The sequence below is a fragment of the Drosophila mauritiana genome, unplaced genomic scaffold, assembly GCF_004382145.1.
Source record: "Drosophila mauritiana strain mau12 unplaced genomic scaffold, ASM438214v1 U_304, whole genome shotgun sequence".
NCBI lineage: Eukaryota > Metazoa > Arthropoda > Insecta > Diptera > Drosophilidae > Drosophila > Drosophila mauritiana.
In genome coordinates this window covers 165,558-183,719 of record NW_022881443.1, presented here as the reverse complement: position 1 = coordinate 183,719, position 18,162 = coordinate 165,558, and the positions used below count along the sequence as shown (strand labels likewise).

The window sequence follows — 18,162 nt, the reverse complement described above, 5'->3', positions numbered from 1 at the left end:
AAGATTGTACAAATAACAAAATAGTAATCTCAGGAAACAACATTATTAAAATTAAAAATTGTACTATGCAAATAGATGAGTTCCTAATTTCAAATAATCTAGCAGATTTTACACAAACAATTTATATCACCAACAATGTTACACGCTTAGAACCAATAAATCACTTACAAGCAAAAGAAATGATAAAATCCCATGTAAAACACTATAACTTTTTTCAAATTATATGCATTACAACATTTGTCATCATGATAATTAGTTTGACTCTGTATTTAGCATATAAGCTCAAAAATATACCTAAGAAAATCATTGTCAAATATTATTATAATATTATTATTAATATTATTATTGGCGATCAACTGTGGGGCACTGCATCGAAAAGCAACATCAACATTATCCAGACATTCGAAAACAAAACGCTCCGCACAGTCACAAACGCTCACCCTTTCCACGATAATGCCACTATCCACGAGGTCCTCAGCTTCCCCTGGGTGAAGGATGAGATTAAGAAAAGCAGCAGGCAGTACATGCAGAGGCTTCAAGACCACCCAAACAACCTGGCACAAGACCTGCTGGACCCCAGTCAACGCACCAGGAGGCTGCACCGATCCCACTCTTTGGACCTCTCTGGGATTAGACACGCACATTAAATTAAATTATATACATACATTATTATATACATCATACATACAATATCGACAGTTATTGTAAAGTTTCGCAACAAATTAATTAATTAATTCTCTACCGTTAAGTTTAGTCCTCAAATTTAATGATTGTCCGCGAAGGACAGTTTTAAATTAATACATCCAAAAAAAAAAAAAAATTCAGTGAAATAAAATTATATTTTTTTCACATATGAGTATTGCAAACATTTAATTATATATGTGTTAAAAACCTTAAATATCTCTGTGAACAAGATAAAAAAACAAAAAAAACAAGTGAAAAAATATGAGCGCATCCGACGCTCAAATAAGAAGCGAGAGCTTCAAACTAAACAAAACAAAAACAACTCCTACCTTTCATTCGCCCACATATCAAACTACACAGACAATTATTATTAGACCCTCAAAGTGATGAAAGAGCAACTTCCGCTAAACCAATAAACACACACTTAACCATCCCGCTCACAGCAGTTACCCTCAGCTCTCCCACTCTCAACTCTTCCGCTCTCAGCAACTTCAGAAAACAATACCACAACTGCAGCAACTATAGCAACAACAATTACAGTTTGCTATGCTTCAATATGCTCCTCTTTAGCGAATATTATAACGCCCACAAGCTCAATACCCGCTTCAACAGCAATAAACAAAACACAAGATCGGACAGAACAAGAATCAAATGTGCACTATGCAGTGAAAACCACACTGCAAACAATAAAGGTTGTATGGTGTAGTAGCACTGCAAATTCAAAAATACCCAACTCATCGGAAAAAAAAACCTGTAACAGAAACAACTCATCAAACGATACAATACAGTGCAACAAATAACGTAGTAAGCTTAAAGACGCCAGCTATATCCTATGCCGAAGTCTTAAATAAAAACCAAGTAACTAATCATCAAACCAACTCAACAACACAACCAAAGACACTAGAATAACAAGATGCGTAACGCCATAAAAATTTTTGACATGCGATTTTTTGGCTGGGCTCTAGAGGTAGCTCCAGGCTCTCTCCAGTTTTTGTTCCAGAGAGAAAGAGCGGAGAGCGCTACAGCAAACAGCTCTTTTACAGTGAGAGCAGACAACGGTATGTGTGCACACGTATGCTCATGCATTGTAAATTTGACAAAATGTGCCCTTCACCTTAGAAGTTCGTAGACTTTAAATCTATATTATTTTTTATCAATTTTTTTTTTTCATTTTTTGCATTTTCCTTAACGTTATTATTATTTAAATAAAGCTTAGAAATAGTAATAACCGAATCTATGTACATCACAAAATAAATTTCGAAAATGACTTTATATTAGAATACTTGTCATTAGGGTATTCAGCTTGCGACGTGAGAAAAATTAATTAGGCAGTGATTGTTGAGTGCTTGTGACCGCACTTCGTGCCTCCAGATATGACTTTTGCAATAAAGTTTTCATATTTTTATTTATTTTAATAATTTTTATTTTCTAGTACGTACATGTATTATTATTTTTTAATAATTATTATTATGAAATAATATTTGTATTATTTATTATTAAAATTATTATTTTTTAATGAAATTAAAAATTAATTATTATTTTTATGAAATATTTATTTCTCAATGTAATGTCTACTTTTTTGAAAATTTATATTTCAAATTACAGTAGTTATAACAATTTCCTTTGTATTTGCTTTAATTATTTATTATACTTATTAAGTCATTTGACTTAATATGATGTATGTAAATGAACCATTTTTATTATTTAAAATGCGCATTATATTCAGCTTTCAGTTTATTTTTTTTTTTTGGGCTATTCCAATTTGATATTTTTAAAAAGGGCGAGTTAAGTCTTGGTCTGAGGATTCCTGCTTCTTTTTAGCTTCTTTTTATGTTGATCGCGAGGAGGATTTTCGATATTGAAGTACACTAGTGGGCATAAGTATTTAGACACCATTAGCTTGCAACTGCCGGGCTATGCTTTTCATAGTACAGTCAAATAAATAAGTAAACTATTGATGATAAAACAGAGTGCAATTACAGTTACACGTGAGGGGTATGTTTTGCTTTTTACCTTTTCAATTTTCCTTTTGCTGATAAAAAAGCTAAACAGACAACGATTTGGGCGGTGGCAAAAGTATTTAGACATCACATTTAATTAGTTCGCATTGATCTGTTGTTCGAAGAATATCAAATTTTTGACTATTTGATCATGATCATTTGAACATTTGGTCTTGATAACGTGTTGCTACCTTTTTATTTTGGTTTTTTTTTTATTTTTGTTTTATTCATAAATTTGTTAAACATGGGGAAAACAAAGGAACTGAGCGAATTTATAAAAAATAAAATAATAATTAAGTATAACTCTGGTATTTCGGTACAAAATATCATTGATTTATACAAAATTCCATGGGCAACGGTGTATTACCAAATAAATAAATATAAAAAAAATCACACAACCAAAAACGTTGCGCGTAGTGGCCGAACACGTAAAACAACTCAAAAGGACGATGGTTATATTTTACGGATGTCTAAGCAGAATGTTCTACAAACTCCCCGATCGGTTGCCAAAGAACTAAAAGAAGGAGCAGAAATCGATATCAGTGAAAGAAAAGTTCGCAGACTTCTTAAGGAAGCCCATTTTGGAAAATATTTTAGCAGAGTTATGCCACTTATAACTCCACGAAATGAGTTAAAGCGCCTCGACTTTGCCAAAAAATATGTTGTTCAGCCTGCATCATTCTGAAACAGTGATTTGTGGAGCGATGAAAATTCTTTTGAGTTTCACTGCTCAAAAAAAAATTTTTGTTAGATTACCGAAGCAATATCGGAAAAAAGTGGCACAAGTATTTCAGAGAGTAAATCATTCAGGAGGGTCTGTTATGTTTTGGGGATGCGTAGCCTTCACTGGCTTGGGAGATTTGGTTCCTGTTGATGGAACCATGAATCAAAGAAAATATTTAGATGTCCTTAATAATCATGCATTCCCCTCTGGTGATAAATTGATTGGAGAGTCCTTCATACTCCAGCAGGATAATGCTTCACCTTCACCTTAGAAGTTCGTAGACTTTAAATCTATATTATTTTTTATCAATTTTTTTTTTCATTTTTTGCATTTTCCTTAACGTTATTATTATTTAAATAAAGCTTAGAAATAGTAATAACCGAATCTATGTACATCACAAAATAAATTTCGAAAATGACTTTATATTAGAATACTTGTCATTAGGGTATTCAGCTTGCGACGTAAGAAAAATTAATTAGGCAGTGATTGTTGAGTGCTTGTGACCGCACTTCGTGCCTCCAGATATGACTTTTGCAATAAAGTTTTCATATTTTTATTTATTTTAATAATTTTTATTTTCTGGTACGTACATGTATTATTATTTTTTAATAATTATTATTATAAAAATAATATTTGTATTATTTATTATTAAAATTATTATTTTTTAATGAAATTAAAAATTAATTATTATTTTTATGAAATATTTATTTCTCAATGTAATGTCTACTTTTTTGAAAATTTATATTTCAAATTACAGTAGTTATAACAATTTCCTTTGTATTTGCTTTAATTATTTATTATACTTATTAAGTCATTTGAAAAAAAATTTTTGTTAGATTACCGAAGCAATATCGGAAAAAAGTGGCACAAGTATTTCAGAGAGTAAATCATTCAGGAGGGTCTGTTATGTTTTGGGGATGCGTAGCCTTCACTGGCTTGGGAGATTTGGTTCCTGTTGATGGAACCATGAATCAAAGAAAATATTTAGATGTCCTTAATAATCATGCATTCCCCTCTGGTGATAAATTGATTGGAGAGTCCTTCATACTCCAGCAGGATAATGCTCCCTGTCATAAGGCCAAACTGATTACGAAGTTTCTGAAAGATGTTGGCGTAAACACATTGGATTGGCCACCTCAAAGTCCAGACCACGACATAATAGAAAACCTCTGGTCATATTTATAAAGAAAAAGGGGTGCAAACTTATCTAGAAGTCGCGAAGAAACTATTTTGGAAATTCAAACCTTATGGAAGAATATTTCAATAGATTATATCCACAGCTTGGTACAGTCTGTACCAAAACGTCTTCAAAAGGTGATAGACGCAAAGGGAGGGTATATTTTTTATTAATTTGTCATAATTTTTTTGTTGACTTTTTTTTATTTAATTTATAACATTTAAATAATTTGTCCAAATACTTATGCCACTGCTAATTTGTAAGAAAGTAATTTTTGTTAAATCAACAATGAAGTTATCCATATGTTTATGTTACCTAATTTAACTACGATAGTCTACCTATTTACTAAAATTATTAAACAATTTTGCTTTAAGTAAACAATGAGTTACAAACAAATATATTGAATATATTTCTTGTCCAAATACTTATGCCCACTAGTGTAGGTCGCTCGAAGTTCGGTAACAGAATGAATTTTACTTACAGAATAATTTTCCTCTTAGCCTAGCGTACAATTCTTTTTGTTCTGCGAAACCCCTTGCGTTGGCGCTTTTCGCCCGGATGCCCCTTCCAGTGCTTCGGTTTGATTCTTGGAATCCTGACTCCGCTGATCCAGTGTGGGTTGATGACTTCGCTGCGGTGTGTGTCCGGGTTGAGTGTCTCATAAGTAGGTCGCTGCCCGTGGGGGGTTTCGGGGGAGGTGAAGGCATGCTTGTGCCGTCCCCGATAACTCCTCCTCCCTCAAGACGGAACGAGGGCCATATCGAAGGTATGGCCGGAGTTGCGGTAAGAAGGACATGCGTGTTGGTGTACGTCGTTTTGTTCTTCCTTAACGTCCAGGCGGCGGCGGCCAATGCCGCAGAGCCGGCAAGCAGGACGTAGATGACTGTAAGGTGGGTCGTTGCGTTGGCGTATATTGTTGCGAGGTTTATTCGGTTTTCAGCATATTTATTTGTAGTTTCCGCAGGCTAAGTGGTTCTCCTGCGGGTATGGTTTTTACCTCCTCGGCTTTGATCAAGTTAATCTGTAGTTTCTCTGTGATTGTGGTGATGGTGTCGGCATATCTCGTTCCATTTGCCAGGATAGAGCAGTTGTCGTATCTTACGATAAACGAGCCGTTTACTATTCTTTCCGGTGCGCAGTTTGTTGTTATGTTGAGGCTTACTGCGTTGGTGATGATGAGTATTCCTTCTATTGGGCTGTAGATTTGCTGGTTCCTTGCGGTTTCCACAGTGTCGCATGTCGCTGGTTTGTTGTTGAGTAGGTTGTGTATGCAGGGCTGGTTACCAGGAGTGCTGGGGGTTTCGCATACAAATTCTGAGTTTACTTTGATACATGGGTCTTGTACAATATTTAGTTCTTCGTTATTTATTGAACTTGACTGTTTTTGTGAAAACGTGGGTACGACCGCTGAAGAGTTCGAACGGTGTTAGGTTCGTGCTCGAGTGGATCGCATTGTTGTATGTGACAACTGTCTCTGATAAGATTTCTTCTTCACGGTCCAAGTCCAGTTTCCCCTCCTTCCTCTTTGCGAATATGATTCGGTATATTTCCGTCAGTGTTGAGTGGAGCCTTTCGACTGTCGAGTTACTGCTTGACTGTTGAAAGGATGTCACGTGCACCTCTACACCGTATTGCTCTAGGGAATCCGTGAAAACGGTTCCCGCGAATTCGGCTCCTTGGTCGAATATGACCTTTTTGGGTATACCGAATTGGCAGAAGAATGTTTTAAATGCTTTGGTAACACTGATAGAATTTCTATTGGGTAGGGGGAATGCTTGCGCGAATCTAGAGAATTTGCCTATGATTGTGAGGTTGTAGTTTTAATTGATTCTATAGATATCCGTATGCAGGATATCTAGTGGTTCGTTCGGGATTTCGGGCATTATGTAGGGTGGTCTCTGCGGGTGCCTGTCATACTTGAGTGTAAGGCATGTCTCGCAGTCCCGAATTGCCTGTGCGATGAGAGTTTTAAAGTGGGGCACATAGATTTCCCTTTTTAGGTGGGAAATCTCGTCTACCCCTCGGTGGTTTTTCTTTACGTGAGTTGTTTTAATAAGTGATAATAACACAAATTAGCCCGAAATCCCGAACGAACCACTATCAAGCCTTATTTTTAAATTATTTAAAAGCTCTTGATGCATAAGCAACCGGGAGTTGGTGGCTATTATGGTTTTGAGTTAAAACTGCGACAAACGCTTGCTTGCTTGCATCCGTTATTATGCAAAATTCTTTGCTGAAGTCTGGGTACTGCAAGAGTGTTGGGTTAATTAGCTGAGATTTTAAGTGTACGAATGCATTTTGACATTCATCTGTCCACTCGAATGGAACATTCTTTTTACATAATCTTGTTATGTGCCGCGAATATTCGGCGAAATTTTTGATAAAACGTCTGTAGTAATTGCAAAATGCTACAAAACGTCTAGCGCTTTCCGCATCATGTGGAACTGGGTAGTTCTGAATGATATCATATTTTTTGTCATCCGGTCAAATTCCTTTGTCTGTGCATTTATGTCCTAAAAATGTGACTTCATGCATGAAAAATTAACATATTTCAGGATGTAAGTTTAGGTTGTGTTCCCTGCATTTACCAAAAACTTCAGTGAGGTTTTTAAGCATATGTTTTTCGGAACAACCGATGACTATTAAGTCATCCATATAAAGGAATGCCTGAGACGGTTCTATTCCGGAGAATGCTATAGTCATCATTCTTTGGAATGAATTAGGCGCTATTTTTAAGCCAAATGGCAATCGCGTGAAGCGATATGAGCCATTGTTGGTGGAAAAAGATCTCCATTTCTTTTTATCTGAATTTGGGCTTGACTTTTTTGGTACTAATAGCAAAGGGCTATTGTACTGTGAGACTGATGATTTTTCGTGTATACCGGCTCATCATCTTTTAATCTCAACTGTTGTTTTTAAAAATTATTAACCATTATTGGTTCTGATTCTAATGCAAATATATCTATATATTCGGTGCATATATTTTCTAATTGTGATTTAAACAATTCGGGGAAATTTTTCTTTAATTGAGATAAGACAATTTTATTTCTGTTTTCACTATTTGCCTGAACTACATTGTAGTTCGAAAGTGGCTCATATTTTAAAGTGTCCATATTGACTAATTGGTCAGAATCTGTTATGTTTAAAATTCGGACAACTGTATTACTTGATGTTGCGATTGTATTTGCAAAATAAATACCAGTTTGAATTTCCTGGTTTGGAATTAAAATGTTATCATCTTTTGATGATACTATTAATTTTCGGACAACTTGGAACCTTGCTGGTAATAAAGTTGTGTTAATACCAGAGGTGTATGTTATGGGAATATAAATTGGAAATTTCAAATTGTTTGGTCTAATTATAAACCAATCTTTTTCTGGGTTTAAATCAATTTGGCAATTATATTTTTTAAATATTAATTTATTAATTAATAATAATTAATTTAAATCTATTCCTATTATTCCATCACACGGTGTGGGAAAATTTTTATCTACTAAATGAAAGTCGTGTGGGATAATGTATTTACCTGTCTGTATCTCAATAAAAGTCTGTCCTCGAGACTGAATTTTCTGTTGGCTTATGCCTTGAATGTTTATTTTGTTAGTTATTTGAATATTAGAAAATTTGTCAGAGTTCTCTTTGAGAATAGAGATATCTGCACCTGTATCAAGAAGAAAAACTAGTTTTACGCCTGTTTCGGCATAAATGAATGTAGAAAATATGTTGAGAATATATTTTTTTTTATTTTTTTTTAATCGCACGGGTTCCACGGCCACACCTCCCGCCCAACCTACCGAGGGGCGCTTCCGTGTATCGTACGGCTCGATTCGCGAGAAGATATAGACGCGATATAAAAAAGAGAACAGGAACGAGGAAATGAATATAATGTGGAATAACTATGTTAAATATTAGTGTTAGTAGGATCTATTTATGTAATAGAAAAGATAAAATCGATTGCTTTAATATCGGCAGAGAGTCAAGATTACAGATAATAGGATATTATAGTCTATTATAGTCAGAACATAAAACTCTGTAAGGGTCATGCAACCAACTCATAATTAGATCTACAATGATTTAAGATAAGGGGTATATAGTTTCTAGTGAATCTACTTGGAACCGAGAAGTTAAGCCGACTAATCAAGTCGGGACTCTCAACATCCCCACGAATAAGTTTACAAATAAAGACTGTTCCAAGCATAGTTCTACGGTTAGCTAGGGATGGTAAATTAATTAAAAGTAGTCTACTGGTAATATATGGTTTGCATCCCAATTTAGGCGCCGCAAGGCAAAACATAAGATGTTTTTTTGGACCGATTGGACTGCGTCCGAGTGGACTGCGTATTGTGGACTCCAAACAGGTGATCCGTACTCAAGAATCGGACGGACTAACGAAATAAATAAGGTTTTAGTCAAGTAAGGGTCATCAAATTCCTTAGAACCAAGCACACCCCTGGCCTTATAGACAATAGACGAAATATGGTCAGAAAATTTTAGTTTTGGGTCCAGAAGAACACCAAGATCATCAACTCGTGTTATTCTGTCCAGAGTATTGGGTTGGCACGACAAAAGGTCATAACTTTACACTTGGAGCCCTTTAAGTCTAATATGTTATCATATTTGAAATCGGTCTAGATCGGATGGTAAGTCCAAATGGCAAGAAGTGTCCTTGTACTGGAGGCATAATTTAACATCGTCTGCGTACATAAGTACACGCGAATGTTTTATTATTAAGGGGAGGTCGTTAATGAATAAGGTAAAAAGAAGCGGACCAAGATGGCTCCCTTGTGGGACACCGGAGTGACTCGGAGAATAGAAGATAACGAATTTTTAAAGAGGACTTGTTGTGTCCTGCCATTCAGATAGCTTGAAATCCAATTTAGAAGATCAACAGGGAAACCTATAAGATCAAGTTTTCTTATTAGAAGGTAATGATTGACAGAGTCAAATGCTCTACTAAAATCAGTGTAGATGACATCTGTTTGAAGATTATTTTTGAAACCCTGTATTACGAAAGAAGTTAGCTCCAAGAGGTAAGTGGTTGTAGATCTGCGTTTCATAAAACCGTGTTGACACGGTGATATGATTGATCTATAAAGGTGCTGCAAATGAGGAGTGATAACATTTTCGAAAAGTTTTGGGATAGCCGACAATTTAGAGATTCCTCTGTAATTGCTTGCATCCAGTTTGCTACCTTTTTTGTGAAGAGGAATCACAAAGGACTCCTTCCTTATATGAGGGAATTGTAAAGATTGCAAAGATAAGGTAAACAGTTTCAGTAGATACCGCATAAGAGTATGGCTGTTCGGAATGAGGTAAAGTTGAATATGTTGCCGGCCGGGGCCGGCTGGTGACTACAATGCCAAGCATACGCACCGGGGATCACGTCTTCCGAACCCAAAGGGCAAACAACTATACAACGCGCTCATTAAGCCGCGAAACAAGCTCCATTATGTGACTCCGGGTAGGCCTACATACTGGCCAGCAGATCCAAATAAGCTACCGGATCTCATTGACTTCGCAATAACAAGAAAGATTCCAAGAAATAATATTACGGCCGAGTCACTTACAGAACTATCATCTGATCACTCTCCAGTTCTACTTACTCTCTGGCACCGACCACATATAACTGAGCGGCCCTACAGGCTGACAGGCAACAGGACCAACTGCGCAAGTTACGCGAAATATGTTTGTACTCACATGGAACCAACTCAAACAGTATTCACCGAAGAGGATGTTGATCGCCTGGTCAAATCGATAGAGGAAACACTTGTTGCTGCAGCCAAGGCCTTTACACCTCCAGACACACACAAAATGACAAATCATAGCAAGACAAATCGTGAAATCGAACAGCTAGTACTAGAAAAACGAAGACTAAGAAGAGAATGGCAGAATCATAGATCCCCAACGGCTAAAGAACATCTAAAAATAGCAACACGTAAACTAACCAGGGCACTTAAGCTTGAGGAAGCCAACGCCCAGCATCTATATATCAAACAACTATCGCCCACCAGCAAAAGGAACCCTTCGTGGAAAGCACACAAAAGCATACAGCCACCGGCAGAAACAGTCGTTCCACTTCGAGGTCCCTCTGGAAGCTGGATACGCAGCGACGAAGATAGAGCTAATGCGTTCGCCGATCACCTTCAGAAAGTATTCCAACCAAATCCTGCTAGCAACTCATTTGTCCTCCCTGTAGTAACTAAAAGCTTGCCCCCTATAAATCCAGTAACATTCAGCCAAAGTGAGATAGCATCTATCATAAAAGATCTTAATCCCAAAAAATCACCTGGACATGACTTGGTGGCACCAAAAATGATCATAGAACTCCCACCGTGTGCGGTTCTGACCTTATGCCATCTCTTCAACGCTATTACATAACTTGGATACTATCCCGAAAGGTGGAAAAAGGCGGTTATAGTAATGATTCCCAAGCCAGGCAAAGACAAAACGCAACCCTCATCCTACAGACCAATCAGTCTCCTAACGTGTCTCTCGAAACTGTTTGAAAAGGCATTTTTAAAACAACTAACTCCCTACTTAAGAAGGCGAAATACAATACCATCGCATCAGTTTGGCTTTCGCAAAAATCACGGAACGATCGAACAGGTCAATCGCATCACAAACGAAATTCGTACCGCTTTTGAGCACCGGGAATACTGTTCAGCTATATTCTTAGATGTTGCACAAGCATTTGACCGAGTCTGGGTGGAAGGACTAATGTACAAAATAACAAAACTGCTTCCCCAGAACACGCACAAAGTGTTCGAATCTTATCTCTTCAAAAGAGTGTTCTCAACCAGGTGTAACAGTTCGACTTCACACGACCGCGTTATCAATGCTGGAGTCCCCCAAGGTAGTGTACTGGGCCCCGTTCTTTACACCCTATTCACAGCAGACATGTCTACAAACTATCAGCTCACAAACTCTACGTTTGCTGACGATACCGCAATACTTAGCCGATCTAGATGCCCAGCAAAGGCAACAGAGCAACTTGCCTGCCATCTTAAAATAGTGGAAAGATGGTTTGCGGACTGGTGCATTAAGATAAACGAGACCAAAAGCAGACATGTAACCTTCAAACTGAACAGACAAACCTGCCCACCCTGTACCCTGAACAATACATTTATCCCACAAGCAGACGTTGTAACATATCTCGGCGTTCACCTAGATAGACGCCTCACCTGGCGGCGACATATAGAATCTAAGAGGACTCATATGAAGCTTAAAGCAGCCAATCTTCACTGGCTTATTAATTACAACTCTCCCCTTAGTCTGGAATACAAAGTACTCCTCTACAATACCGTGCTGAAACCCATCTGGACATACGGCTGTGAACTATGGGGAAACGCTTCAAAAACCAACATTAAAATCATACAGCGAGCTCAGTCCACGATTCTGCGAACTATCACTGGGGCACCATGGTACCTACGCAGCGAAAGCATCCATAGAGACCTCCACATAAACCTTGTCAATGAGGAAATTCAGATGAAAAAAACTAAACTTCAAGCAAAGCTCGCCGCACACGAAAATCCTCTCGCGAAGTCGCTTTCGCGAGTCTACAGTCAGAGCCGACTGAAGCGCAAAGATTCTCCAGCCCAGCAAAGAAATCCTAGGGCCGTCTCTAACTAATACAATTACTTCACATTGTAATTAATATAAGTTATATAATAAGATTTGAATAATTATTGTTAGTCTCACAAAAAAAAAAAGATCCAATAAATAACGCAATAAGTTAAAAAAAAAAAAAAAAATCTTCTTCCTCTTCAAAAAACTAACTACAAAACTTACTATCTCCTATCAAAATGTTAGAGGCTTGCGTAGCAAATTAATAAAAGTGTATTGTGATAGTCTTTCATTTGCATCCCATATTATAGTGCTCACAGAGACTTGGTTAAATCCGGAGATACTTGACTCCGAAGTCTTCCCAGGTATGTACACTATATATAGGTTTGACCGTCCCTCCAGACGGGGAGGTGGAGTCTTAATTGCGGTTAGATCTACCCTCGCGTCGGAGGAGCTACTTTTGGACTATTCCCGTAACTCGGAATTCGTATGTGTAAAGCTGTCTTTTTCCGACAGATCATTAGAGGCTTCAATAACAATAGTAATAGAGGCAACTACAATAACGGTTACCAGAATAACGGTAATCAAAACCGCTATAATGGAAATAATAACCGCTATAATAGCTATAATAGAGGCCGCAATAATGGAAACAGAGGCCGTAACAACAACCAGAATAACTATAACGGAAATAATGCCAATGTACGAGTAATCCAAGATCAGGGAAACTCGCAACAGCCTTAAGGTACTCAGTAGAAGAAGATCGTAAAGTATACACCATCAATTATAATCTCATATAAGCCAACAGAAAATTAGGTCTCGAGGACAGACTTTTATTGAGATACACACAGGTAAATACATTATCCCACACGACTTTCATTTAGTAGATACAAATTTACCCTTACCGTGTGATGGAATAATAGGAATAGATTTAAATTAATTATTATTAATTAATAAATTAATATTTAAAAAATATAATTGCCAAATTGATTTAAACCCAGATGAAGATTGGTTTATAATTAGACCGAAAAATTTGAAATTTCCAATTTATATTCCCATAACATACAGCTCTGGTATTAACACAACTTTATTACCAGCAAGATCCCAAGTTGTGAAAACAGAAATAAAAATTGTCTTATCTCAATTAAAGAAAAATTTCCCCGAATTGTTTAAAACACAATTAGAAAATATATGCAGCGAATATAAAGATATATTTGCATTAGAATCAGAACCAATAACGGTTAATAATTTTTATAAACAGTTGAGATTAAAATTTTGCAATTACTACAGACGTTTTATCAAAAATTTCGTCGACTATTCGCGGCACATAACAAGATTATGTAAAAAGAATGTTCCATTCGAGTGGACAGATGAATGTCAAAATGCATTCGTACACTTAAAATCTCTGATAATTAACCCAACACTCTTGCAGTACCCAGACTTCAACAAAGAATTTTGCATAATAACGGATGCAAGCAAGCAAGCGTGTGGCGCAGTTTTAACTCAAAACCATAATAGCCACCAACTTATGCATTTGCTTATGCATCAAGAGCTTTTACAAAAGGTGAAAGCAATAAGAGTACAACAGAACAAGAGTTAGCAGCAATTCATTGGGCAATAGTACATTTTAGACCATACATTTACGGAAAATACTTCACTGTGAAAACAGACCATAGACCATTGACATATTTATTCCCGATGGTCAACCCCAGTTCTAAATTAACAAGAATAAGGCTTGAATTAGAGGAATATAATTTTACGGTAGAGTATCTAAAGGACAAAGAAAATCATGTAGCTGATGCGTTATCAAGAATAACTATCAAAGAGCTAAAGGAAATAACTGGAAATATATTAAAAGTCACTACAAGATTTCAAAGTAGACAAAAATCCTGCGCAGGAAAACAACAATTGGATTTGCACGAGCAAACCAAAGAAAAAGCTTCAGAGCCCAACGTATACGAAGTCATAACAAATGACGAGGTACGAATAGTAGTGACATTGCAATTGAATGACACGATATATTTATTTAAACATGGAAAGAAAATCATTGCAAGATATGATGTTGGTGATCTTTATACTAATAGAATTCTTTAACTAGATCAATTTTTTCAAAGGCTTGAATTGCAAGCTGGTATATATGATATCAGCCAACTCAAAATGGCAGCGTGGAAGAAAATCTTTGAACACGTTTCAATAGATGAATTTAAAAATATGGGCAATAAAATATTAAAGAATTTAAAAGTAGCGCTACTTATCCCGGTGACCCAAATAAATAATGAAAAAGAAAAAGAAGCTATATTGTCTACACTACATGATGATCCAATACAAGGAGGGCATACAGGCATTATAAAAACCTTGGCCAAGGTCAAGAGACATTATTACTGGAAAAAAATGAGTAAATACATAAAAGAGTACGTAAGAAAATGTCAAAAATGCCAAAAAGCCAAAACAACAAAGCATACAAAGACCCCAATGACTATAACTGAAACACCAGAACATGCTTTTGATAGAGTTGTCGTGGACACAATTGGTCCACTACCTAAGTCAGAAAATGGTAACGAGTACGCAGTCACTCTCAATAGCAAATAAAAGCGCAAAAACAGTCGAAAAAGCTATATTTGAATCTTTTATTCTAAAGTACGGTCCAATGAAGACGTTCATAACGGACATGGGAACAGAGTATAAGAATTCAATAATTACTGACCTATGTAAATATTTGAAAATCAAAAATATAACATCAACAGCTCATCACCACCAGACAGTTGGAGTAGTAGAAAGAAGTCATAGAACTTTAAACGAGTATATACGATCCTACATATCGGCGGACAAAACCGATTGGGACGTATGGCTTCAATATTTCGTATACTGCTTCAACACGACCCCACCTATGGTACATAATTACTGTCCATATGAATTAGTTTTCGGTAGAACAAGTAATTTACCAAAACATTTTAATAAATTACATAGCATAGAACCAATATATAACATAGATGATTACGCTAAGGAGAGTAAATATAGGTTAGAAGAAGCAAGAAAACTGCTTGAAGCACACAAAGAGAAAAATAAGGAAAATTACGATTTAAAAGTAAATGACATAGAGTTAGAAGTAGGAGATAAAGTTTTACTAAGAAATGAGGTAGATCATAAATTAGACTTTAAATACACAGGGCCGTATAAGATAGAAAGCATAGGAGATAATAACAATATTACGCTACTTACTAATAAAAATAAGAAACAAATAGTTCATAAAGATAGATTAAAGAAATTTCATTCATAATTGATGTTAAACTTATATTTTACTTAATCAATTATACAAACATTTTCCATACACTATGTATATTTTTATTTTCGCATTAAAAAATCAACTTTTATTTCAAGCTGACCAAAATTACAAAAAAAAAAAAATAATTTGCATTTAATAATTAAAATAACTTCACTAGGTTACGTTATTTTTCAAAAGGAGGGAGATGTAGTATGCGTAATATTAAGAACATTTAAGCATAATAGCAGCACTTTGTTGCTATGTTTATGTTTATGCAAGCAATAAGGCCCAAGGCGGATGTAACATGATCGCACACTTGAAGGCCACAAAGTATAAGTGCATGGTCAGTATTCCCACGCCGACCAAATGCATACTACATACGTACATACATAGCTCGCTCTCCCGATAATCCTAGATATATAAGATATACATAAGAAAGCCGCTCCGCCGCTGGCGTACCCGGCAGCGCAGCTACGCGGTTTAGCGTAAGACCAAATATATTAAAAACTGACAATTCAGACACTGTGAAGACGTTGAACTGGCAGAACCATTTCTGCCAACCAAAAATATAAGAAAGAATTCAAATAAATCCTAAGTCAGCCTGACGGCTGCAATAAACAACAAAAAGACTTGTGTTATTATTGGAGCTTCATTACATGGCGACCGTGACAGTCGTCCAACGTAGGACGAATTGACTAAATCTGTAAAAAACAAAAAGGAAAACAAAAATACATCAACATTATGAATAAAGAAAAATAAGCAACGTGAGCAACGTAATATGGGAAATCTGTAAAAAACACATATTGGAGGAAAACTGGACTGGAGGAAGACCCATAACCAAGAAATCATTACATGGAATTTCCAAAACTAAGGAAAAATCTGAGTGAGTAGAGTTGTATTGAGTTATGGGAAACACCGTGGCGGTTTAAAAACTAAGCTGAACAAACGTATAGCCCACGTAAGGTGGCTAATATACGGTCGGCAAACGCCACCGGTTTGGTCGAAAGCTCTAAAGCTACATGCAGAGCTAGACCACTTGCTGCAATATCAGCAAGAACTAAAGACACAAAAACTCAAGAAAACTCACTCAGAAAATATTAAAAATATAACCAAAACTAATGAAGTTCCAAAATCCAAGGCATGTCCATCACCAGCCATAGCACTAACAAAGCCTAAGAAGTCCTGCCCCCCGGACTGCGAAGGAATCTGGAGTCCTCATTGCCTGGGGACTTGTGAGCAGCCATCAACATCATCGACACCCAAGAATTGGACAGCAGCGAGGGAGTGTCAGCGTGCCACCCCCGGCGACGCCCAGCTGACACCCAAGAAATAGACAGCAGCGAGGGAGTGTCAGCGTGCTACCCCCGGCGACGCCCAGCTGACACCAGATGAACATCAGCAGCACTAGAACATTAAATAAATAACAATAAATATAAAAATATATATATAAGAAACATTGTAAAACGGAGCATATCATATACTACTATGCCCTGTTAACCCAATATGGCCCGTGAAGCCATATCTAGAATCAGGCAGGCAATAATGTTAAATAAAATTTTTTTTACGAACATTGACAAAAATTTAAGAAATAAATAATTCCAAATATAAATGTCTATAGAGACAAATGGAATAAGTAAAACTAAAAATATAAATATATATAAAGAAGATTTTCTACCAAAATATAAAATTAGTATACCCAAAATGGGTCTAATAGACACTAAAACTGTGGACTCAACAGCAATATATAAATATAAATAAATAAAGTGGAAGTCCAAAATGCAGACTTGTTCTGGATAACCATATTACTAATTGTAATTGCACTAATTATGGTATTCAATGCATTAATAAAAATATACAAATTACACAACAAGTGTCTTAAGAAACGATACCGTAGTACTGTTAACGGTTTAGATAATATTTAAGGGAAATTTTGAGGAAACTCAATTATGAATGAAAATATGAAAAAAAAATAATAAATAAAAATATAAACGTAATATTGAATTTATTTAGATTAGAATCTAAAAATACAAATGCCTAAATTTGAAAGTATAAGTATCATATACCAAAAAAAAATCTTATAAATGCTTAACGCAAAATAGATCAATACAAGCTGTAACAACAAATAAAAATGACCAAACCTTGGTAAATAGTTATAATGAAGTCAGAGAGCTGATCCAACAAAATAGAACGAATTTGGACAGTAAACAGTGTGCTAAAGTTTCGGAACTACTGGTGGCATTAAGAGAAAAGATAATATTAATAAAAAATAAATTCAGCCTCCAGATAGAAATTCCGACAATAGTAAACACTCCGCTAACAATAAATTTGAATGAAGAAAGCACTGACTCGGACGAAGAAAATACGACTGTAGTCGAGGAAGAAGTTAAAGAGGAAGATCTTCACGATCTAACTATACCAGCAAAATAAATGCTGAAGGAAGAAGATAAAACAAATAACGCAGCTGACTCCGAAAATAAATTAACCATGGCAGAACAAGCAGCAGCCATTAGGTCTTACATTAAGGAAGTAGCTTGCGCAGTGCCAGAATTTGATGGACATAAGATCCATTTACAACGACTCGTTATGACAATCAAATTGGTAGACCTAGCTAAGGGACCATTTGAAGACATTGCAGTTGAGGTCATTAAGTCAAAAATAGTTGGCACAATTTTGAACTCAGTTGACAATGAAACGATAATTCCAGCAATTATAAACAAATTGCAGAAAGTAGTTGTCGGTGTTCAGTAAAGAGGTA

At 36.1% G+C, this 18,162-nt stretch overlaps 1 long non-coding RNA gene across 1 annotated transcript; it reads right to left on the bottom strand.

The window, feature by feature from the left end:
- Positions 1 to 11,783: 11,783 nt before the first annotated feature.
- On the bottom strand, positions 11,784 to 16,200 carry LOC117149737. The gene is made up of 3 exons (XR_004460486.1): positions 16,120 to 16,200; positions 12,365 to 12,368; positions 11,784 to 11,795 (listed from the first exon to the last, which is right to left on the bottom strand). It is a non-coding gene; the product is annotated as an uncharacterized LOC117149737 (long non-coding RNA).
- Between the last annotated feature and the right edge of the window lie 1,962 nt (positions 16,201 to 18,162).